General features: G+C 38.1%; 1 non-coding gene across 1 annotated transcript; it reads right to left on the bottom strand.

The window, feature by feature from the left end:
* Nucleotides 1–5,604: 5,604 nt before the first annotated feature.
* Nucleotides 5,605–5,677, bottom strand: Trnak-cuu. The gene has a single exon. It is a non-coding gene; the product is annotated as a tRNA-Lys (tRNA).
* Nucleotides 5,678–6,021: the final 344 nt, after the last annotated feature.

A 6,021-nucleotide genomic window follows, 5' to 3' on the forward strand; every position in this document is an offset into this window, starting at 1 on the left:
TTGCCAACGCAAACTATCAACAAACTTAGAAAAAACAAAAAAAAAAAGAAGAACACAAACAACAAGTGCACTTTGGGGAAATCTTTTCAACTATTTGCGTATGCAACTGTTAAGTGGAAAAGCTGCAGCACATTTAGAGAAATGCGTTAGAGAAATACTTACGTAAAAGTGATGGGGCGAGGATATTTGAAAAAGTACCAGCTTGTCATAATATTCTTAAAAAAAGTGTAGTAAACTTGTTACTGTTAACATTTGTAATATTTGTTTGCGTATACGCGCCGGCAGCAAGGGTTCGATACTCGCGCACAATTACGCACACACACACACACACACACACATGCACACAAAGCGAGTTTCATTGGATTAGGGTTTACATGCAACCATGAAATGCATGTGTCCGTCGCTGTGGCAGGACACACAAACAAACAAACAAAAAAAAACCAAAATAGCATAAAAATCCAAAGCAAAGCATTCTAATAAACACTTTGCGTGCAAAAGTGTCTGAAATCGTCGCAGAAACGCTTTTGGTGCGGCAAATAGCATTCTCGCTACTCAAATATCTTCTTCATTCTAAATATTTCTTTGTTTGATTGTGTGTCCTGCCACTCCCGCGTCTGCTGCTCTAGCTACTCGCTGTTGAATGTCTTCATCTTTGCCGCAATCTTTGACCTGTCATAATTCAGTACACATTGAGCTGACAGTCCGGTTTTAAGTAAGCCATTTTATGTGCCAACACACACACACACACACACACGGGCTCTTCCGTTTTCAAATTCACTTGCATATCCTTGTGCATGCTTGCTGCTCAAAGCCAATTTCCAATACAAATCTCCCCTTCGAATCATTCAGTTTTGCGTGCAATAAAGTTTTGTGGCATTTTTAGTTTTATACTTTTCAAATCGAAAAATTGCTTTGCCAGCGTTAAAAGTTACTTTCTGATTTGAGTATTTTAAGCTTCCGAAATGCATAGTTATTCAGTGAAAGACCGCGTGGAAGAGCGTAACTCCCACTTCTTAGTCTTGTGCCGCTTGCTCTTAAATGGATTTTGCGTTTTGATATTACGCGTAACGGTATTAGAAAATCACGAACATAAATAATTTAAATTCGGGACAACAGAATATTTGTTGAGGCGAAGGAATGAAAAGGGGAGTGGCGAAGAGCAGGGCTTTAAATTTTTATGTGTTGTGTCGAAAATTGAGATTTACTCATTGTAGGGATTGCAAGAAAGGATAAAGAAATTTTGTAGCGGTCAGATTATCAATAAATAAATGTACTTTCCCTTAAATTTGTAAGTACCTAATCTATGTACATGGGCCACGTAGTCCAGCAGAGATTCCTTAGTTTGAGTTCAAACGCTTTCAACTTTGCTTTCAATATTGACGCAGTTCGGTTGGCCATCGGGTAGGTCAGAGCCTCGAAAGCTGTAGGCCTGATGAGTAAGTATACCCACGCGAAAACCATCTGGAATCAGCGGGAGTAAGTAACCTCACTGAGGTCATCGGCCCGTCCCTAGCACACTAGTAATAGTTGAAATTTGGAATATTGGTAATGGTGATACCACTAATGAACCGGCAAAGTCATTACATTGTCTGATATTACTACTTTCTCCAGTAAAAAAGGCAGTTGCGGCCCTGTTGCGCCCATACGTCACGCACCATCCCATCTCAGTATTCATCTCAGCACTTAACGCCACAAAAACAACCCTTGCAACCAAAATGGACCAATGAAGAGGACAGTGTTAGACTTCAAGGGAGTTTTTGAAATGCTCAGCCGCATAGTGCCTCTTCACTTCCACTCTGCCTAAAGTGGTGGTCTAAAACTCATTTGAGTTGGCGTTGTTTGAATGTCAAGCCCCCGACCAGTGATCGGACTTCTACCACATTGTGGTAGATCTGCCACTTTTTTGAGCATCTACCACATCTACCACATCTACCACACAAGGTCTGAAATCTACCACATATTCGTGTTTTCGAGTAGTTTTAGTTTTGCTCGACAATTGTCCAACACTAAACACTAACAACAGGCAGAATGGGAGGATAAAATAAACTGTAAAATAGTAAATTTTTCAATATTCAATTTTTGGAAAGGAAACGTGGTTTTATTGTTGTAAATTGCAAAATATGTGATTTATAAAAAGAATTAATAGCGAAGATGTAAAAAAATGGTGATTTTTGTGAAAGTATTAGCAAATTTCATTGCATATAAAGTTTCTAAAGCCGTTGTTTACTTTTACTTGAGAATTATCAAAATCGGCAAATCCCAAGTAGCGGTTTCTGGAACGTGCCATATTTGTTCGCTACATCGTGATGTGATAAAAAGAAAAGCTGGTTGCACTCCGCAAGGTTGCAGAAATCTTTCAAAATATGTTTGAAAAATATCTTGATATGAAAGGAACTGCTTTACAATGTCAAGGAAAAAATTTTCCAAAACTCAACGCAAGTTGCTAATTCAATTTTGCACTTTATTATACTAAAATTATTTTCTTTTTAGATTCTAATTAAAATGTTTGCAATTTGGGTGAAACCATGCAGAATTTTTTTAATTTTTGTAAAAAGTTTGATCGAAAACCTGAGATCTACCACATTTTTTTGAAATCTACCACATTTTTTTCCAGATTCTACCACACAAATTTTTTTTGAATACGCGATCACTGCCCCCGACTGTAAATAACTTAAAAATTGTGGGGGATACATTTTTTTCTCCGCGAACACTACCGCTATATCACCAAGAATATGGGACCCACCAAAGTTACTTAATCGCCCAACACCAACATTTCGAAGAAAAGACATAGAAAGGTTAATGGCAGAAATGCTAGGCTACTGGATGGCAAGTTTCAAATGGTGCTGCGCTTGTGCAGTCACCGGGATTAGTGGTAAGCAGTGGGATATATGATACAGACCTACCTCCAAAATTAAACAGAAGCCGCCTGATGGAGTTCAGTGATCAGATTCTGCAGTATGTTCCACATCCGCTGAGCTAGACGGCTTTGAATGACATTCATCGAGAGAAATTATATACCCCAGTATCATAAAACTCGCATTATTCTGGTCATACTTCACTTTGAACCTTCTTCTTGTTTGGCGCTGTAACCACTCAAGCTATTTTGGCCGAGCCAAACAAAACATCCTTTTCTGCCAATTTACACTTCTCATCGTAGCGGAGGCGTGTCTCTTCCTCGGTTACCAACATCGCGATCCGGGGAGCTGCTGAATATTATTCCGCTGCACTATCTCTATATCGTTGTAAACTTTATACATTATATTCTCCCCTCGTCTGCGGTATTCACCGTTGCAAACGCTGAAAGGTTCGTAAATATTCCGCAGAATTTTTCTCTCGAATGCTCGAAAGACCGTTGTTATTGTCGACGGTTCTCCGCACTTTTTTGCTACACTGAGGCGCGTATGTTTCTTGGCCCGAGTCGATGTTTGGTGCTCCGATGGTATTTACGTGAAGTCGATATGCATCAATCCGTTATGGAACGTTTCGTTGTTGAGGTTGAATTTTCCGACGATGGAATCAAACTATCTTCCATGCTCACCCTGGCATTGAAATCCCCTAGCACGATTTTGATATATGGCGAAGTCAGCGCTTGTAAGTACATGCGCAAGTAACCGTTCTTTGAAGAGATTTTTGGACGTCTTGTCCTTCGCTTCCGCCAGGATGTGGGCGCAAATGAGTGAAATGTAAAGAATCTCCCATTCATTCAGATTGTGGTGAGATGCTGTCCGTTGGAGGTGAGTAACAGTACTTGGCAACGGGGGCACTCTCCCACCACAAAACCTGCACCGAATTTGTGCTCCTTTACATTGCAGCTGTAGTAGACGTCACGAGGCGGCAAGTGTTGCTTGCCATACACCGTTTTCACATTTATTAGATGAAGGTGATGCCAGCATTAGTTATTTCGGTGCATGCTCGTAAATCCTAGTCCTAAAAACGCATGCCGCGATCGTCATCAAAAGATGTGGGTCTCACCCGAGGAAATTATGGACTTTCCATGGTATATCGAAATTATTTTTAGGCTGTGGACATCCTCGGAAAGCCTGCAGTAAGCGTGCCAAATTTGGTTAAGATTGAGCAAGCGGTTTGGAACGCAATTGCGGTCATACATATGTACATGGGCGTAGCAAGGTAGGGGCAGGGGGGTGCTCGAATATTTTTTAGATAGGCAACCTCTTTTAAAAATATTTTCATAATAAAGCTTTCTTAAACACCTTTTGTTTGACTTGACGTTATTTCGTAATGTTTCATCTAACTTTTTCTTTCACTTTAAATTGACATTTGAACAGGTGACTACGCCCTCTAAAAATATTTTCGAAACAAAGTCTTTTCATACCTCTTTCGATTAACATCCATATTGTAATATTTATATATATAACTTTTGAAAAAATAGTATTTGACTTTTAAGTAGGTGGCAATATTCTTCAAAAAATTTTCAAAAGAAAGCTTTCTTAAAAATCAATTTAAATTTGCAAATGGGTGGCACTCTCCTTAAAAATATTTGCCGACTAAAAATTTTTTAAATCTTGTTTGTTTGGCATCCACACTGTAAAATTTTGTTGAACTTATAATTTAAACTGGAATTTACCTATTTGAGGAGGTAGCAACCATTTTCTGAAAGTATGCTTCATACTCACACACTTACTCCCAATCGTTCTCATCTATAACATTAGTAACATTTCCATTAACTCGTAAATTAAAATGATTTGAAATTCCTATGCTGAGGGAAACCCTGTCATAAATATTTTCGAAATTTGAAATTTGTCATTTGATACCCATTTTAAATATTTTGTTTACCCCTTAATATGGTAGACAGACAGAGAAAATTAATTTGAATTAATAAGCATAAATGCAAATTAAAATTTTACCCTTACAGACGGCAGTAATGCGAATAAACCAGCCGCGAGGTCGTGGGTTCGAGTCCCACGGCCAGTATACTTTTTTTTTTTCTTTTTCATTCTTTTTTTTATAAGTTTTATATTTTTTTACGTTACTTTCAGTTAGTTGTTGTTGAATTTTTAACAAAATTCTTCTCTAAAAATTAAAATTAACTAATAGTAAAATAAGAAATGTGATATAAAATAAAGCAAATGAAAATAAAGTAAAATTAAATATAGAAATAAAATAAAATAAAAAAATATAATAAATAATAAAAACAAAAAATGCTTCGCAATCCCTCTAACCGAGTATCGAACCTGGCAGCTACAGGCTTGTAGCTCGTAACTCTCACCACTCGGCTACCGCGTACGCGAAACCCGATTGCTTCGTTTGCTTACTTGTACAAAAGACAACAACTGGCCGTTTTTACCAGTGTTGTCATCGAAAATTCCCCGGATCCGAGTTAATTACCAAAAATTTCGTGCATTTGTTCGGCAGCTTATGCTCATTTTAAAGAGGAAAATGCATGAGTTAAAGCAAATTAAGCCTGGTTATGCAAATAATCGAGCCCGTTTGTCTACCGTATTACTCAAATTTATTTCGAATTCCTAAAAAGGTGACAGCGGCTTTAAAAATATTGTTTAAATAAAACTTTCTTAAAGTTCTCCCAATTGATAAAATAAAAATAAAAATTTTAAATAAAAATGTCCGAACAAAAAATTTAACTTGCGCCCAACGTGGGGCTCGAACCCACGACCCTGAGATTAAGAGTCTCATGCTCTACCGACTGAGCTAGCCGGGCTGTGGGAGGAACGGTGACAAAAGGTTATAATTAAATAAATGGATAACACGATCTGTATATAGAAAAGATATCTACTATTAATAAATTAGATTTTAATACAAAGTTTATATTCATCGATTCGCCAACAGTTAGCGAGTGGCGAAACGAACGAGCTCAATGAGGTACAACCAAACTTGCTATCGCCCATACTTGCTAGCTAATTTTGTTGTTGCTTTCACATACAAAATTTTTCGTTAAGCGACCGGAACCCAAACATAGCAAGCAGCAAAGTGGCGAATCGATGACGGCTTGCATTAGACCAATGATGGGCAAAACGCTACTCGCGAGTAGCGTCTGCGTCGCAG

This window comes from Rhagoletis pomonella, unplaced genomic scaffold (genome assembly GCF_013731165.1).
Source record: "Rhagoletis pomonella isolate Grant_MI unplaced genomic scaffold, Rhpom_1.0 Rhpom_scaffold_00008, whole genome shotgun sequence".
Classification (NCBI taxonomy): domain Eukaryota; kingdom Metazoa; phylum Arthropoda; class Insecta; order Diptera; family Tephritidae; genus Rhagoletis; species Rhagoletis pomonella.